The 17,281-nt window shown below is 36.4% G+C and overlaps 1 long non-coding RNA gene across 1 annotated transcript in view; it reads right to left on the bottom strand.

Annotated features, from left to right (window-relative positions):
• LOC309667219 overlaps positions 1-17,281 on the bottom strand; it is a 232,102-nt gene that overhangs the window by 121,430 nt on the left and 93,391 nt on the right. The window contains exon 2 of the long non-coding RNA XR_014267633.1: positions 1,951-2,154. This is a non-coding gene — a long non-coding RNA (uncharacterized lncRNA). The remainder of the gene's footprint in view (positions 1-1,950; positions 2,155-17,281) is intronic.

Here is a 17,281-nt window from a genome sequence, read left to right as displayed (position 1 = left end):
AGTAAAGAAGCTAACGTTGGGGATCAACAGAGGCTTCAGACTCTAAACAGTGTATCATAAATCCCTCTGCACTCATCTCGGCCAAAAGTGAAAAATCAGATATCCAGGCATCCCCAGAGAAAAAGAGAGAACATTCCCACTTCAGCTGTAAATCAACTCTGTAACCACATTAAATTTTAGACTGATCAAAATAGCCAATAGTTCCTCCTGGGCAAGCTTGCAGCTCTCTTCAGGCAAGGTTGACAGTTGTGATAAAGTATCAACTTGGGTGACACATTCAGTCCTCTTGTATTTTATTAATCTCCCAAGTTTACTGCCAACTGTGGCCAATATCTTAGAAAAGATCTAATGATCAAGCTAGAGCTTGGTGATCACCATGAGGACGCAGGAAGAACTTCTTCCTGTGCTTCTGCTGCAAGGGCTTTATCACTCCAACTTCTTGTACAATGCCAGGCATATAATAGGCACTGCATAAATATTTGTTTGCTTAATATAAAAATTACTTCCACACCAGGGAGCGGCCCTTAATGAGCAAGCAAGCCTACTTAATTTGATAATTTGTACCCAGAATTTAAGTTCTGTTTGATATAGTAATCTGAGAATAGGTCTAAACCGTTGGCACAATGGCACCTGGGTTAATCCCCTACATGTACTGTTAACATTGTATGACCCTGGCTAGAGTACACTTTGAGTATTCATGTGCACACAAAACCATATCTTGAGTAGACCACATGCACAAAAAGCTACTGTGTACTCCATATAACAGTCACTTGGGGATACTCTAGCCTCAGGCACAACTCAGTCTTGGTGTGGCTCCTCAGAAGCATCAAAGGAGAGTCAATAGTGCTTATATGGCCACCATACCACTCCTCAGCCACTCTGCATAGGCTACAAAATAATACCTCCTCCATCTCTAAATAAGTAGGCCACAGTTCCACCCATTGTGCAAATCTGACTTGCTTTCTTTTACCAGAGTTTGATGAACTGTAGGATATATCAAAGTCAATTTCAAGAAAGCAAGGCAAAGCTCCATCTGGGAGCTCCCAACAGAAAATCAAGCAGCTTGTTTTGTCGTGGCTGGAAGATGATCACAGGGTTCAGAAACAGAGCAATGAGCAGGCAGACCCTCAGAGGGCTCTGTCATAACACTTGAGGCAATCTGTTTATGTATGTGGCAAATTCCCCCGACCCTCTCTTTCATGATCTTGAATATGACATTTCCATTTTATCAATGAGCTCTGGTGATCAGTTTCTTTTGTACTTGAATGTTTCCCTTATATTACCCAAAACACTCTAGGTATTACCTGTCTCAGGATTATTTTATGTACTTCCATGGTGGGGGCATTTTCTACAAATATTCAATAAAAAGCTAGCAAGTATCTTTCAAAGGACTATAATGAATGGCTGCATCAGGCAGCGTTTGAATCTAAAATCCCAGTGGTCTCTGCTGAGTAGCATTATTCAATTTCTGCCAAAGTCTTGTGCTATGCTTTTTAGTCGAAGACACTTTTAAAATCATCTGAAAAGTCAGGTCATAAGATCCCAATGGGAATTCTTGGCCACAAACCTTTATGAAGAATTTAACGCCTGTTTCTGCTCAAAGCCCCATTCAAATTCATATCTCTTTCTGGTGACTTTGTGAATGGAGGCCAGCAGTATCCCTAAGTGAGCAATGTGGTTTTGCCCAAACCCAAACAGTCTCACCTGTCTCTGGGGTTCTTGTTAGTGACACCGTCAGTAATAAATAATAATTTATGTCTCACAGTACAAGGGATATTCCTAGTTACTCCCGCCCATGTAGTTGGCAAACATTGCACAGACTGGGTCGGACCTTGAATTTAGCTGGTATGTGAGCCACTCTCTCGTGGTGTTATGGGAGACTAAGTTCTTAAATCCTGTGATTCTTCCTCTAAGGAATTATTATATCAGCATTGTAGTACATAAACTTACTTTTGAAGGTCATCAAGTCCAAATCCCACTGCAAGTCCAAGATCGAGGTGCAGGCAGATTTGGTGTCCGCTGAGAGCCCACTTCCTGGTTCACAGCCAGCGATGATCTGCTGTGTCCTCACATGGTGGAAGGGGCAAGGGAGTTTTCTAGGGCAGTCTTTTTTTTTAACTGAAGTATAGTTGATTTACAGCGCTGTGCCAATCTCTGCAGTACAGAAAAGTGACTCAGTTACACACATGTATACATTCTTTTTCAAATATTCTTTTCCATTACGGTTTATCACAGGATATTGAATATTCCCTGTGCTAGACATTAAGACCTTTTTGTATATCCATTCTAAATGTAATAGTTTGCATCTACCAACCCCAAACTCCCACTCCCCCTTGGCAACCACAAGTCTGTTCTCTATGCCTATGAATCTGTTTCCCTCACACTGGTCAGAATGGCCATCATTAAAAAGTCTACAAATAACAAATGCTGGAGAGGGTGTGAAGAAAAGGGAACCTCCCACACTGTTGGTGGGAATGTAAGTTGGTACAGCCACTATGGAAAACAGTGTGGAGGTTCCTCAGAAAACTAAAAATAGGTCAGCTTTTATAAGGTCACTAATCCCATTCATGAGAGCTCCATCCTCATTGCCTAATTACCTCTTAAAGACTCGACCTTCTAACACCCTCATCTTGGGAGTTAGGTTTCAACATAGGGATTTTTAAGGGACACAGCATTTAGATCATAGCATTATGCTATCTTCAAGTTTCAACTCTGGACCATGTAGAGCATGCACAATGTAATCACAAAAAGCTCTGCACACAAACCTGAGGCTGTTTGGCCCATAAGATTGCAAAAGGCCTTGGGTCTCCCCCACCCCAAGTGGGGGAAAACAGACTCTATTTTATCTTTTTAAAATCTTTTTAAGATCCCATGGTGATTCAAACACTTCTCATTATAAATGACAATCCTCATAATTAGATATGAATTTATTCAAGGTGTCATATAAAGAGCTATTTACAGGGACAGGGAACTTTAAGAGGTGTGTTTCTGGGTTTTTGTTATGTGTGACCTTGACAGTTTTGAAAAGTAAAAGTCAGGTATTTTAGGGCTTCCCTGGTGGCGCAGTGGTTGAGAATCTGCCTGCCAATGCAGGGGACACGGGTTCGAGCCCTGGTCTGGGAAGATCCCACATGCCGCGGAGCAACTAGGCCCGTGAGCCACAACTACTGAGCCTGTGCATCTGGAGCCTGTGCTCCGCAACAAGAGAGGCCAAGATAGTGAGAGGCCCGCACACCACGATGAAGAGTGGCCCCCGCTTGCCGCAACTGGAGAAAGCCCTCGCACAGAAACGAAGACCCAACACAGCCAAAAATAAATAAATAAATAAATAAATAAACAATAATCAAAATACCAAGAACCTCCCACATTTAAAAAAAAAAAAAAGAGTCAGGTATTTTATAAAACGTGCCTCAATTTGGACTTGTCTGATTTTTATCATTATCAGACTGGCGTTACGTGTTTTGGGGATGAACACCACAAAGGTGAAGTGCCCTTCTCATTGCACCCTTTTAGGGGTGTGTAATATCTACATCCTTATCGCCATTGGTGTTAACCTTCATCACTTGGTTAAAGTAGCATTTGACAGGTTTCTCCAGTATAAAGTTTTTTTTTTTTTTCCTTTTTCATGTTCTATGGTACTATGGTTGTAGAACAATGGCCCACTGGCCAAATCAGGCCTTTTAACTGTTTTCGAAAATAAAGTTTTATTAGAACATTATCACATCTATTCATGTATGTATTACATAATATGGCTGCTTTCACATATTTTTATAACAGCAGAGTAGTTCCTACAGAGATCTATGGACTGCCAAGCTTAAATTATTTACTCTCTGCTCCTAAAAGAAAAAGTTTGTTAGAGTCTACGTATTCTTCAAAAGCAAGTCATAAAGTCCAGCATATATTTGAGGGGAGGGGAACCATCCTGGAGGAAGAAGCATTCTGGAAGAGTAAACATATATACATGTTATTTGGAATTTTTCATGAAAGATTCATCTCTTCTCCCTCATTTGTTTTTTCCAATCATTAATATCTCTCATTATGAACTCATGGATATTTATTTTACTCTTCAGGTTAAAATCCAACACTGCTGTTATTCATTTTGCTGCTCAAATTGTGCCCACTTTCATCATTATATGCTCAGGTTGGCTTTAGTGTCAACTTTGGTATGCCTTTTGTATTACTGTTGTTAAGCTCCTTTACATATTCGAACTATAAGATGCTCCAGGATTGTTTGTATAATTCTTTCCATAGTGCTAAAATCAACCGTTTCTCCAAGGATCTCTGATTCCTTTAACAGAAAATGGTATTTGAAACCAAGATCTGGGTACTAGGTGTGCTTGTTGCTACTGGGCTGTCACTGCTTCCAAGACATGTTAACAACTTGCACAAGGAAACTGTGTGTTGACTAAATCATGTGTATATATCTATATTCTGCATCAGTTGATCTGAATATATATTAAAATAAACATGAGTTCACACTGTTTCTGCCTTTAATTAAGGCAACAGGGCTAATACAATTATCATGGATAGAGAGGGGCTCTACATAATGACACAGCAGTCAATTCACCAAAATGACATAAAAACATATCAGCTGACTTCATCTAACATATATGTACATATATACATATATATGTATATGTATTTTATATAGTGTATATATAAAATACTTCCAATGAAAGCAGAATGCACATTCTTTTGAAGCTCACATGGAACATTCATCAAGGTAAACCACATTGTGGGCTGTAAGATAAACCTTTACAAATTACAAGAATAGGAATCATATAAAATATGTTTGCAGACCACAATGCAATTAAATTAGAAATTAATACCAGAAAGATAGCTAGAAAATACCCAAATATTTGGAGACAACACAATTCTAAATAACAAAACATGAGTCAAAGAAGTTGCAAGAGAAATTTTTAAATATTTTGAACTACATGAAAACTAAAATAAAACTTATCAAAATGTCTGGAAGATAGTAGAAGCAGTTTACAGAGGGTAATCTATAATATCAAATACATATAAAAGAAGAATAATTCAAAATTAATAACCTAAGTTTCACTTTAAGAAACTAGAAATAGCAGAGCAATTTAAGTCGAAAGAAAGTAGAAAAAACAGTAATAATGAGAGCAGACATAAATAAAATTAAAAACAAGAAAACAAAGTCAATGGAACCAAAACATAAATAATCAATTAACCTCTAGTCTAGCTAATCAAGGAAAAATGAGAGAAGACACTGGCATCCATTCCACTGGTGAACTCTACCAACCTTTTAAGGAAAAATGTGTCAAATGTGGATTGGATGGGTTTCATTTAAGAAAAGAATAAATTGAAAACAGAGAGCATCAAGTTACATGAATTTAAGTGTGACTTGGTGGCATGGAATTACAGACAACTCCACCCCAGGTGCAAGCAAAGGATATTTATGGGAAATGTATGATTTACCTAAAAAGAGCTGTATTTTAGGTTGAATATGCCCAATTGGCCATCAGGGGGCACATGATAGTTTTGAAAGTAAAACATTTTCCTAAAGAACATGAACATCAGCAATGCTCAGTGGCAAATATGTGTTGGATTGATCAGCACTGTCCCTACCACACCAAATCTCTTTGGAAATATTAGGATCTGAATTTACTGTATTGAACTAGGTGGAAATAACATTTCTGTAGGCTCATCAACAGGACTGAAATAATCATCATTATTGTTAACCCAAATAAGGATATTTGATGAAACTCAATTCCAGGAGAGTGGTACAGCTGGAGATACAGCAGAGATCCAATTAAATTGTCCATTGAATAATGACTGTAAGGTAACACCATTCCCAAAAAGGTTGCTTTTATAGGTTTTTATCCTTCCCAAGGAGACAACTGGATATCTAATCACTATGTAATCTGTTATTAAAAGCCAGTGTCTAAGTGGGCATAGAGGGAACCTACCTCAACATCATAAAGGCCATATATGACATACCCACAGCAAATATCATTCTCAATGGTGAAAAACAGAAAGCATTTCCTCTAAGATCAGGAACAAGACAAGGATGTCCACTCTTGCCACTATTATTCAACATAGATTTGGAAGTCCTAGCCATGGCAATCAGAGAAGAAAAAGAAACAAAAGGAATACAAATTGGAAAAGAAGAACTAAAACTGCCACTGTCTGCAGATGACATGATACGATACATAGAGAATCCTGAAGATGTCACCAGAAAACTACTGGAGCTAATCAATGAATTGGGTAAATTTGCAGGATACAAAATTAATGCACAGAAATCTCTTGAATTCCTATACACTAACAATGAAAGATCAGAAAGAGAAATTAAGGAAACAATCCCATTCATCATTGCAACAAAAAGAATAAAATACCTAGGAATAAACCTACCTAAGGGGGCAAAAGACCTGTACTCAGAAAACTATAAGACACTGATGAAAGAAATCAAAGATGACACAAATAGATGGAGAGATATACCATGTTCTTGGATTAGAAGACTCAATATTGTGAAAATGACTACACTACCCAAAGCAATCTACAGATTCAATGCAATCCCTATCAAACTACCAATGGCATGTTTTACAAAACTAGAACAAAAAATCTTAAAATCTGTATGGAGACACAAAAGACCCCGAATAGCCAAAGCAGTCTTGAGGGGAAAAAATGGAGCTGGAGGAATCAGACTCCCTGACTTCAGACTATACTACAAAGCTACAGTAATCAAGACAATATGGTACTGGAACAGGATAGAAAGCCCAGAGATAAACCCACGCACCTATGGTCAACTAACCTATGACAAAGGAGGCAAGGATATACAATGCAGAAAAGACAGCCTTTTCAATAAGTGGTGCTGGGAAAACTGGACAGCTACATGTAAAAGAATGAAATTAGAACACTCCTTAACACCATACACAAAACTAAACTCAAAATGGATTAGAGACCTAAATGTAAGACCGGACACTATAAAACTCTTAGAGGAAAACATAGGAAGAACACTCTTTGACAAAAATCACAGCAAGATCTTTTTTGATCCACCTCTTAGAGTAATGGAAGTAAAGACAAAAATAAACAAATGGGACCAAATGAAACTTAAAAGCTTTTGCAAAGCAAAGGAAACTACAAACAAGACGAAAAGACAACCCTCAGAATGGGAGACAATATTTGCAAATGAATCAACTGACAAAGGATTAATCTCCAAAATACATAAACAGCTCATGCAGCTCAATATTAAAAAAACAAACAAACCAATCCAAAAATGGGCAGAAGACCTAAATAGACATTTCTCCAAAGAAGACTTACAGATGGCCAAGAAGCACATGAAAAGCTGCTCAACATCACTAATTATTAGAGAAATGCAAATCAAAACTACAATGAGGTATCACCTCACACCAGTTAGAATAGGCATCATCAGAAAATCTACAAACAATAAATGCTGGAGAGGGCGTGTAGAAAAGGGAACCCTCTTGCATTGCGGGTGGGAATGTAAATTGATACAGCCACTATGGAGAACAGTATGGAGGTTCCTTAAAAAACTAAAAATAGAATTACCATATGACCCAGCAATCCCACTATTGGGCATATACCCAGAGAAAACCATAATTCAAAAAGACACATGCACCCCAATGTTCACTGCAGCACTATGTACGATAGCCAGGTCATGGGAGCAACCTAAATGCCCATCTACAGAAGAATGGATAAAGAAGATGCGGTACATATATACAGTGGAATATTAGCCATAAAAAGGAATGAAATTGGGTCATTTGTAGAGACATGGATGGATCTAGAGACTGTCATAGACAGTGAAGTAAGTCAGAAAGAGAAAAACAAGTATCATATATTAACGCATATATGTGGAACCTAGAAAAATGGTACAGATGAACCGATTTTCAGGGCAGTAATAGAGACACAGATGTAGAGAACAAACATATGGATGCCAAGGGGGAAAGTGGGGGTGGGGGGCGATGAATTGGGAGATTGGGATTGACATGTATACATTAATATGTATAAAATAGATGACTAATAAGAACCTGCTGTATAAAAAAATAAAATGTAAAAAAAATTTTTTTAATTAAAAAAAAATAAAATAAACAAAAGCCAGTGGCTGAGTGTGCTAGAGAATCAAGACAAATAAACAAGTTGTGTCAACTACCACTGGGTAGTATGTAACTGAACAATGTGGTCTTTTTTATTGTTCTCTAACTGTGGTACATCTGACACCTAGAAGTGTCTGTAAAATCTTGTACTATGATATCTGGATATGGTTACATTCACAAACCAAATAAAATCTAGAATTTACTAAATAATAACCCTTATTAAGAACAAAGGGCATCAGGAATGTATGGCACAAGGAAAACACTTTTTTTTTCTGATGGGGTGATAAAGAGAATGATACTGTGTGTCATTTATTACCTCAATACCTCTGACAGCATAACAAAGTATAGAAAAGCCTGTGCAGGTTTACTGATAAAATTAAATAAAAACAAAATTTATGTAAATGATGAGTCCCAAAGTGAGAAACTATTTTGGAAAACTAAGAAAAGACTCCAATTGATATAAAATCCATGGAAACCAATAAGTGAACTTGGTATTAAAATTATATAAACTTGAATGTCATCATTAACACATATAAAAACTTCCAAATAACTCTGAATGATAAATGAAAATCAGAGATCAAACAGAAAAAAAGAATATCAAGGAATATGTGAAGAGACATGATCACAAGTAACAAAATTTGTAGATGGAATATGTATTCCCCTTTGAAAAGTTCAAATCTTGGTCAATTGGAGTATTTGTTGGATTTCTCTTTTATATGAGATTTTGTAGAATATGCAGCAAGGAAATTATAAAAAAGATACCTGACTAACATGTAGCAAGATAGTATTGACTGAAGTCCCAGAAAAGGGTGCGAGAAGTTAAAATAGCTGGCCTGTGATCCATTTCTTCATACATTTCCTAGAATTTCCTGGAACTAAGGTGGAGGAAGAGGGCAGGAAAGCAGGAATAATCTCCCTATAAACATACTAGTAACTGCACCACCTGGTAAGCAGGTTGATTATGTCTTTTAGGGGGATGATTCTTGTCTTTAGAATACCACTATCAGAATAGAATACAGACTGTCCCTCATTTTGAAAGTCCTTCATTTAGCGTTGTTTATGGTAAAAAAAAAACAAAACTTAGAATGTATTGATATGTTTGCACTATCTCCCATAGAGTACTTATATAATAAACAACAAGCCCCAAATGGTATACAAATACATATGTATATGTATACCGTTATAAAAATAACTTTATATCAGTAAAAAACTGTATATCAGTAAAAAAAAATAACTTTAAAAGACAAAAATACTCATTAACAAAATAGAAATTCTATTGAAACAATATTTTTTCTAATACATATTAAAGAATAAATTTGTATGCTTTTATCACTTTATAAAATTTAAGGCATGATACAAAGATAACTAAGGAAAAAATAAAGAGTTGTTTATTTATGAGTTGTTAAGAATTCATCCAAATTCTATTCCTTTTTTATAAGAACAATATATGAATAAGTTAAAAATTAAAGAAATTAAAGCTAGTAGAGTTAATTCTATTTAAACATCTTATTTCACATGTGAAAAAGTATTGTATTAGGTTAGCAAGCTGCATTAGCAAATGTCTCGAGATTTCAGTGGCTTAACAATAAAAGCTTATTTCTCACTCTGGATAACAAGGTTGAAGCTATAAGTTACAAGGCAGTTTTCCTCCAAATGGTGATTGAGAGACCCAGTCTTTTGAGTTGGGAGTTTGTCATCCATTAGAGGATCATTGTGTGCATCCAGCTGGTGCAAGGCGAGTCTTAAAAGCATATCGAGTTTTTAAAAGCTTTGACCAGGAAATAACACAGATTATTTTCACTTTAAGTGCACTCCTAGAACTAGTCAAATGGCCACATCTGGATGGTTAGATTGACTAAGTAGTTGGTTCTCCATAGCATCTCTGTACTGTAGAAGGCGAGCAGAAATTTAGGTGGACAGCTAGCTATTTCAGAAGCAACGTATGGTTTACTGTGTTGTTGTAAGTTCAAAGTTGTAACCCCAGCCTTGTCACTAACTTGCTGCATAATACTATGTACTTTTTTTTACCAGATTTTAGCCTTAGTCTCCTAATTTATAAATAGGAAAATGCTGAACTAAATAATCTCAAAGTTTTTATAGTTATACATTTAAATTTTTAATTAACAATTTACCTATCCACTCACAAATAAAATATGTATAGCAGAGGTTCTAATCGGGTGTGTGCATAACCACCGTATGATGCCTTTATCACTCTTAACAAAGGGTTAAAAATAAGATAAATGGATTTTAGAAACTATATTCATGTTATCAATTTAATTCTAAAATATAAATATTTCTACCCTCAGACTTGGCCCGATGACAAATATTTGGAGAATGTATTATCGTCACAGTTCAACAATAGTATATTTAAAGTACTTTAGCTAAAATATACTTTTTTTTTGCATTATGTATTTATTTTATTTGCTTTAATAGAATATCACCTTGGTGACTTTTTTTTTTTAACATCTTTATTAGAGTATAATTGCTTTACAATGCAGTGTTAGTTTCTGCTATATAAAAAAGTGAATCAGCTATACGTATACATATATCCTCATATCCCCTCCCTCTTGCATCTCACTCCCACCCTCCCTATCCCACCACTCTAGGTGGTCACAAAGCACAGAGCTGATCTCCCTGTGCTATGCAGCTGCTTCCCATTAGCTATCTATTTTACATTTGGTAGTGTATATATGTCAATGCTACTCTCTCACTTCGTCCCAGCTTACCCTTCCCCCTCCCTGTGTCCTCAAGTCCATTCTCTAAGTCTGCATCTTTATTCCTGTCTTGCTCATAGGTACTTCAAAACCACTTTTTTTTTTTTTTTAGATTCCATATATATGTGTTAGCATACGGTATTTGTTTTTCTCTTTCTGACTTACTTCACTCTGTATGACACTCTCTAGGTCCATCCACCTCACTACAAATAACTCAGTTTCATTTCTTTTTATGGCTGAGTAATATTCCATTGTATATATGTGCCACATCTTCTTATCCATTCATCTGTCGATGGACACTTAGGTTGGTTCCATGTCCTGGCTATTATAAATAGAGCTGCAATGAACATTGTGGTACATGACTCTTTTTGAATTATGGTTTTCTCAGGGTATATGCCCAGTAGTGGGATTGCTGGGTCGTATGGTAGTTCTATTTTTGTTTTTTAAGGAACCTCCATATGTTCTCCATAGTGGCTGTATCAATTCATATTCCCACCAACAGTGCAAGAGGGCTCCCTTTTCTCCACACCCTCTCCAGCATTTACTGTTTGTAGACTTTTGATGATGGCCATTCTGACCGGTGTGAGGTGATACCTCATTGTAGTTTTGATTTGCATTTCTCTAATGATTAGTGATGTTGAGCATCCTTCCATGTGTTTGTTGGCAATCTGTATATCTTCTTTGGAGAAATGTCTATTTAAGTCTTCTGCCCATTTTTGGATTGGGTTGTTTGTTTTTTTGATACTGAGCTGCATGAGGTGCTTGTAAATCTTGGAGATTAATCCTCTGTCAGCTGCTTCATTTGCAAATATTTTCTCCCATTCTAAGGGTTGTCTTTTCATCTTCCTTATGGTTTCCTTTGCTGTGCAAAAGCTTTTAAGTCTCATTAGGTCCCATTTGTTTATTTTTGTTTTTATTTCCCTTTCTCTAGGAGGTGGGTCAAAAAGGATCTTGCTGTGATTTATCTCATAGACTGTTCTGCCTATGTTTTCCTCTAAGAGTTTTATAGTGTCTGGCCTTACATTTAGGTCTTTAATCCATTTTGAGTTTATTTTTGTATACAGCGTCAAGGAGTGTTCTAATTTCATTCTTTTACATATAGCTGTCCAGTTTTCCCAGCACCACTTATTGAAGAGGCTGTCTTTTCTCCACTGTATATTCCTGCCTCTTTATCAAAGATAAGGTGACCATATGTGTGTGGGTTTGTCTCTGGATTTTCTATACTGTTCCATTGATCTATATTACTGTTTTTGTGTCAGTACCATACTGTCTTGATTACTGTAGCTTTGTAGTATAGTCTGAAGTCCAGGAGCCTGATTCCTCCAGCTCCGTTATTCTTCCTCAAGATTGCTTTGGCTATTTGGGGTCTTTTGTGTTTCCATACAAATGGTGCAAGTTTTTGTTCTAGTTCTGTGGAAAATGCCATTGGTAGTTTGACAGGGATTGCACTGAATCTGTAGATTGCTTTGGGTAGTTGAGTCATTTTCACAATGTTGATTCTTCTACTCCAAGAACATGGTATATCTCTTCATCTGTTTGTAACATCTTTAATTTCTTTCATCAGTGTCTTATAGTTTTCTGCATACAGGTCTTTTGTCTCCTTAGGTAGGTTTATTCCTAGGTATTTTACTCTTTTTGTTGCAATGGTAAATGGGAGTGTTTCCTTAATTTCGCTTTCAGATTTTTCATCATTAGTGTACAGGAATGCAAGAGATTTCTGTGCATTAATTTTGTATCCTGCTACTTTACCGAATTCATTGATTAGCTCTAGTAGTTTTCTGGTGGCATCTTTAGGATTCTCTATGTATAGTATCATGTCATCTGCAAACAGTGACAGTTTTAGTTCTTCTTTTCCAATTTGGATTCCTTTTATGTCTTTTTCTTCTTGAATTGCCTTGGCTAAAACTTCCCAAAGTATGTTGAATAAAAGTGGTGAAAGTGGGCAACCTTGTCTTGTTCCTGATCTTAGTAGAAATGGCTTCAGTTTTTCAACTTTAAGAAAGATGTTGGCTGTGGGTTTGTCATATATTACCTTTACTATGTTGAGATAAGTTCCCTCTATGTCTACTTTCTGGAGAGTTTTTACCATAAATGCGTGTTGAATTTTGTCAAAAGCTTTTTCTGAATCTATTGAGAGGATCAGATGGTTTTTCTCCTTCAATTTGTTAATATGGTGTATCACATCGATTGATTTTCATGTATTAAAGAATCCTTACAATACTGGGATAAACCCCACTTGATCATGGTGTATGATCCTTTTAATGTTCTGTTGGATTCTGTTTGCTAGTGTTTTGTTGAGGATTTTTGCATCTATGTTCATCAGTGATATTGGCCTCTAGTTTTGTTTGTGACATCTTTGTCTGGTTTTGGTATCCGGCTGATGGTGGCCTCATAGAATGAGTTTTGGAGTGTTCTTCCCTCTGCTATATTTTGGAAGAGTTTGAGAAGGCTAGGTGTTAGCTCTTCTCTAAATGTTTGATAGAATTCACCTGTGAAGCCACCTGGTGCTGGGCTTTTGTTTGTTGGAAGATTTTTAATCACAGTTTCTATTTCAGTGCTTGTGATTGGTCTGTTTATATTTTCTATTTCTTCCTGCTTCAGTCTCGGAAGGTTGTGCTTTTCTAAGAATTTGTCCATTTCTTCCAGGTTGTCCATTATATTGGCATATAGTTGTTTGCAGTAACCTCTCAAGATCCTTTGTATTTCTGCAATGTCAGTTGTTACTTCTTTTTAATTTCTAAGTCTATTGATTTGAGTCTCCTCTATTTTTTCTTGATGATTCTGGCTAATGTTTTATCAATTTTATCTTCTCAAAGAACCAGCTTTAATTTTACTGATCTTTGCCATCGTTTCCTTCATTTATTTTTCATTTATTTCTGATCTGAAATTTATGATTCGGCTAACTTTGGGGTTTTTTTTTTTCTTCTTTCTCTAATTGCTTTAGGTGTAAGGTTAGGCTGTTTGAGATTTTTCTTGTTTCTTGAGGTAGGACTGTATTGCTATAAACTTCCCTCTTAGACCTGCTTTTGCTGCATCCAATAGGTTTGGGGTCATCGTGTTTTTCATTGTCATTTTTTTCTAGGTATTTTTTGATTTCCCCTTTGAGTTCTTCAGTGATCTCTTGGTTATTTAGTAGTGTATTGTTTAGCCTCCATGTGTTTGTATTTTTTACAGATTTTTTTCCTATAATTGATATCTAGTCTTATAGCATTCTGGTCAGAAAAGATACTTGATACAATTTCTATTTTTTTAAATTTACCAAGGCTTGATTTGTGACCCAAGATATGATCTATCCTGGAGAATGTTCCATGAGCACTTGAGAAGAAAGTGTATTCTGTTGTTTTCGATGGACATCCTATAAATATCAATTAAGTCCGTGTTGTTTAATGTGTCATTCAAAGCTTGTGTTTCCTTATTTATTTTCATTTTGGATGATCTGTCCATTGGTGAAAGTGGGGTGTTAAAATCCCCTCCTATTATTGTGTTACTGTCGATTTCCCCTTTTATGGCTGTTAGCATTTGCCTTACGTATTGAGGTGCTCCCATGTTGGGTGCATAAATATTTACAATTGTTATATCTTTTTCATGGATTGATCCCTTGATCAGTATGCAGTGTCCTTCTTTGTCTCTTGTAATAGTCTTTGTATTAAAGTCTATTTTGTCTGATATAAGAATTGCTACTCCAGCTTTCTTTTGATTTCCATTTGCATGGAATATCTTTTTCCTTCGACTTTCAGTCTGTATGTGTCCCTAGGTCTGAAGTGGGTTTCTTGTAGACAGCATATATACAGGTCTTGTTTTTGTATCCATTCAGCCAGTCTATGTCTTTTGTTTGGAGCATTTAATCCATTTACATTTAAGATAATTATCAATATGTATGTTCCTATGACCATTTTCTTAATTGCTTTGGGTTTGTTATTGTAGGTCTCTTCCTTCTCTTGTGTTTCCTGCCTAGAGAAGTTCCTTTAGCATTTGTTGTAAAGCTGGCTTGGTGGTGCTGAATTCTCTTAGCTTTTCTTGTGTGTAAAGGTTTTAATTTCTCTGTCGAATCTGAATGAGATCCTTGCTGGGTAGAGTAAGCTTGGTTGTAGGTTTTTCCCTTTCATCACTTTAAATATGTCCTGCTACTCCCTTCTGGCTTGCAGAGTTTCTGCTGAAAGATCAGCTCTTAACCTTATGGGGGATTCCCTTAAGGAATTCCCTTGTATTTTATTTTTTGCTTTTCCCTTGCTGCTTTTAATATGTTTTCTTTGTATTTAATTTTTGATAGTTTGATTAATATGTGTCTTGGCGTGCTTCTCCTTGGATTTATCCTGTATGGGACTCTGTGTTTCCTGGACTTGCTTGACTATTTCCTTTCCCATGTTAGGGAAGTTTTCAACTATAATCTCTTCAAATATTTTCTCAGTCCCTTTCTTTTTCTCTTCTTCTGGGACCCCTAAAATTTGAATGTTAGTGTGTTTAATGTTGTCCCAGAGGTCTCTGAGACTGTTCTCCATTCTTTTCATTATTGTTTCTTTATTCTGCTCTGTGGTAGTTATTTCCACTATTTTATCTTCCAGGTCACTTATCCATTCTTATGCCTCAGTTATTCTGCTATTGATTCCTTCTAGAGAATTTTTAATTTCATTTATTGTGTTGTTCATCATTGTTTGTTTGCTCTTTAGTTCTTCTAGGTCCTTGTTAAACATTTCTTGTATTTTCTTCATTCTATTTCCAAGATTTTAGATCCTCTTTACTATCATTACTCTGAATTCTTTTTCAGGTAGACTGCCTATTTCCTCTTCATTTGTTTGGTCTGGTGGGTTTTTACCTTGCTCCTTCAACTGCTGTGTGTTTCTCTGTCTTCTCATTTTGTTTAACTTACTGTGTTTGGGGTCTCCTTTTCGCAGGCTGCCGGTTCGTAGCTCCCATTGTTTTGGTGTCTGCTCCCAGTGGATAAGGTTGGTTCGGTGGGTTGTGTAGGCTTTCTGGTGGAGGGGACTAGTGCCTGTGTTCTGGGGGATGAGGCTGGATCTTGTCCTTCTGGTAGGCAGGACTGCATCCGGTGGTGTGTTTTAGGGTTTCTGTGAACTTATTATGATTTTAGGCAGCCTCTCTACTAATGGGTGGGGTTGTGTTTCTGTCTTGCTAGTTGTTTGGCATAGGGTGTCCAGCACTGTAGCTTGCTGGTTGTTGAGTGGAGCTGGGTCTTAGCATTCATATGGAGCTCTCTGGGAGAGCTATCGCCGATTGATACTGCGTGGAGCCGTGATTGTCTCTGGTTGTCCAATGTCCTGAACTCGGTTCTCCCACATCAGAGGTTCAGGCTTGACACCCATCCGGAGTACCAAGACCCTGTCAACCATACGGCTCCTACTATAGATTTTTGAGGGTCTCCACTTTCCTGTCACCCCACTGCCTCCGGCTTCTTACCGCCTCCACCTCCCGCTGCAGCCTCTAAATTATACCCTCAAGCAAATATATTTTCCTTTTAATTTCAAGGAAGTTTTGAGTTACTCCTATTTGCAGAAGTTTTTACAGTTAGGGTTTTAAAGACTTCTAAAATTGAGACCTTTTCAAGAAACCATCAATGGCAATGCTCTAATTAGACAAAAGAGCAGTAAAAACAATCTTGTGTCATTATTAGTTTCAGGTTTGAAAGTATTTTAAGGTATAATTGAATTTTAAAACCTTCATTTATGCAGTAGTTAGAGGGTTAAAATCTTCATTAGGTGAGAAGGGTGTACATTTTAATGTCCAAAAGACATTATACTTTTATTATTTTTATAACTCTATTGTGAAGGAACTAAAGAGTTTCAGTAATTAATTATCTACTTCAGTTCAATATAGTTTCTGCAACAACAAAAAAAAAGTTTTTATTGTACTTAATAAAATCTAATCTAATAGATACTGTGATAGAATCTTAACATAATATATACAAAACTCATCCCTCCCTCAGGCTCCAAAACCAATTTACATGTAGATGACACAATTTTATATCTCCTTTCGCATAATTTAGTTTGCATTTTCAGAAAGCATAAAATGAGCACTTTTCTGTCATGGTAAACAACAAAATTGTGAATGGATACTTCTCCCATAGTACAAAACACAATTTGAAGAACAATAATTGTGAAGTTCCTTGGGGATTGTAATTGATCTAATGCATAAATTTGAAGATAATATTATTTTCAAATAATAATTTATTTTTGATTAAACATTTATGGTACACTGGTTTTCTTCTCCACTATATCATATATGTGTGTATAGTCTGTATTAGTTACAAATCTTGTAATTGTAGAAAAGTTATAATATTCTCATACAACAAACATCAGAAGTTTTCCTTCCTCACAGTTTGGTGTACATATGATTATTATCCCTACAATGCCCTGAAATGTAGCAGTTGAACTTTACCACCCAGATTATCAGCATGTATTCTCTCTCCTCATATGTTCGGACTCCCTACTCCCCGGCAATGGCTAGTTCTGCTTTGACCTCACTGTTAGA

This window comes from Balaenoptera physalus, assembly GCF_965194825.1.
Source record: "Balaenoptera physalus genome assembly, chromosome: 9".
Taxonomy (NCBI): Eukaryota; Metazoa; Chordata; class Mammalia; order Artiodactyla; family Balaenopteridae; genus Balaenoptera; species Balaenoptera physalus.
This window is presented reverse-complemented; position numbering and strand designations above follow the sequence as displayed.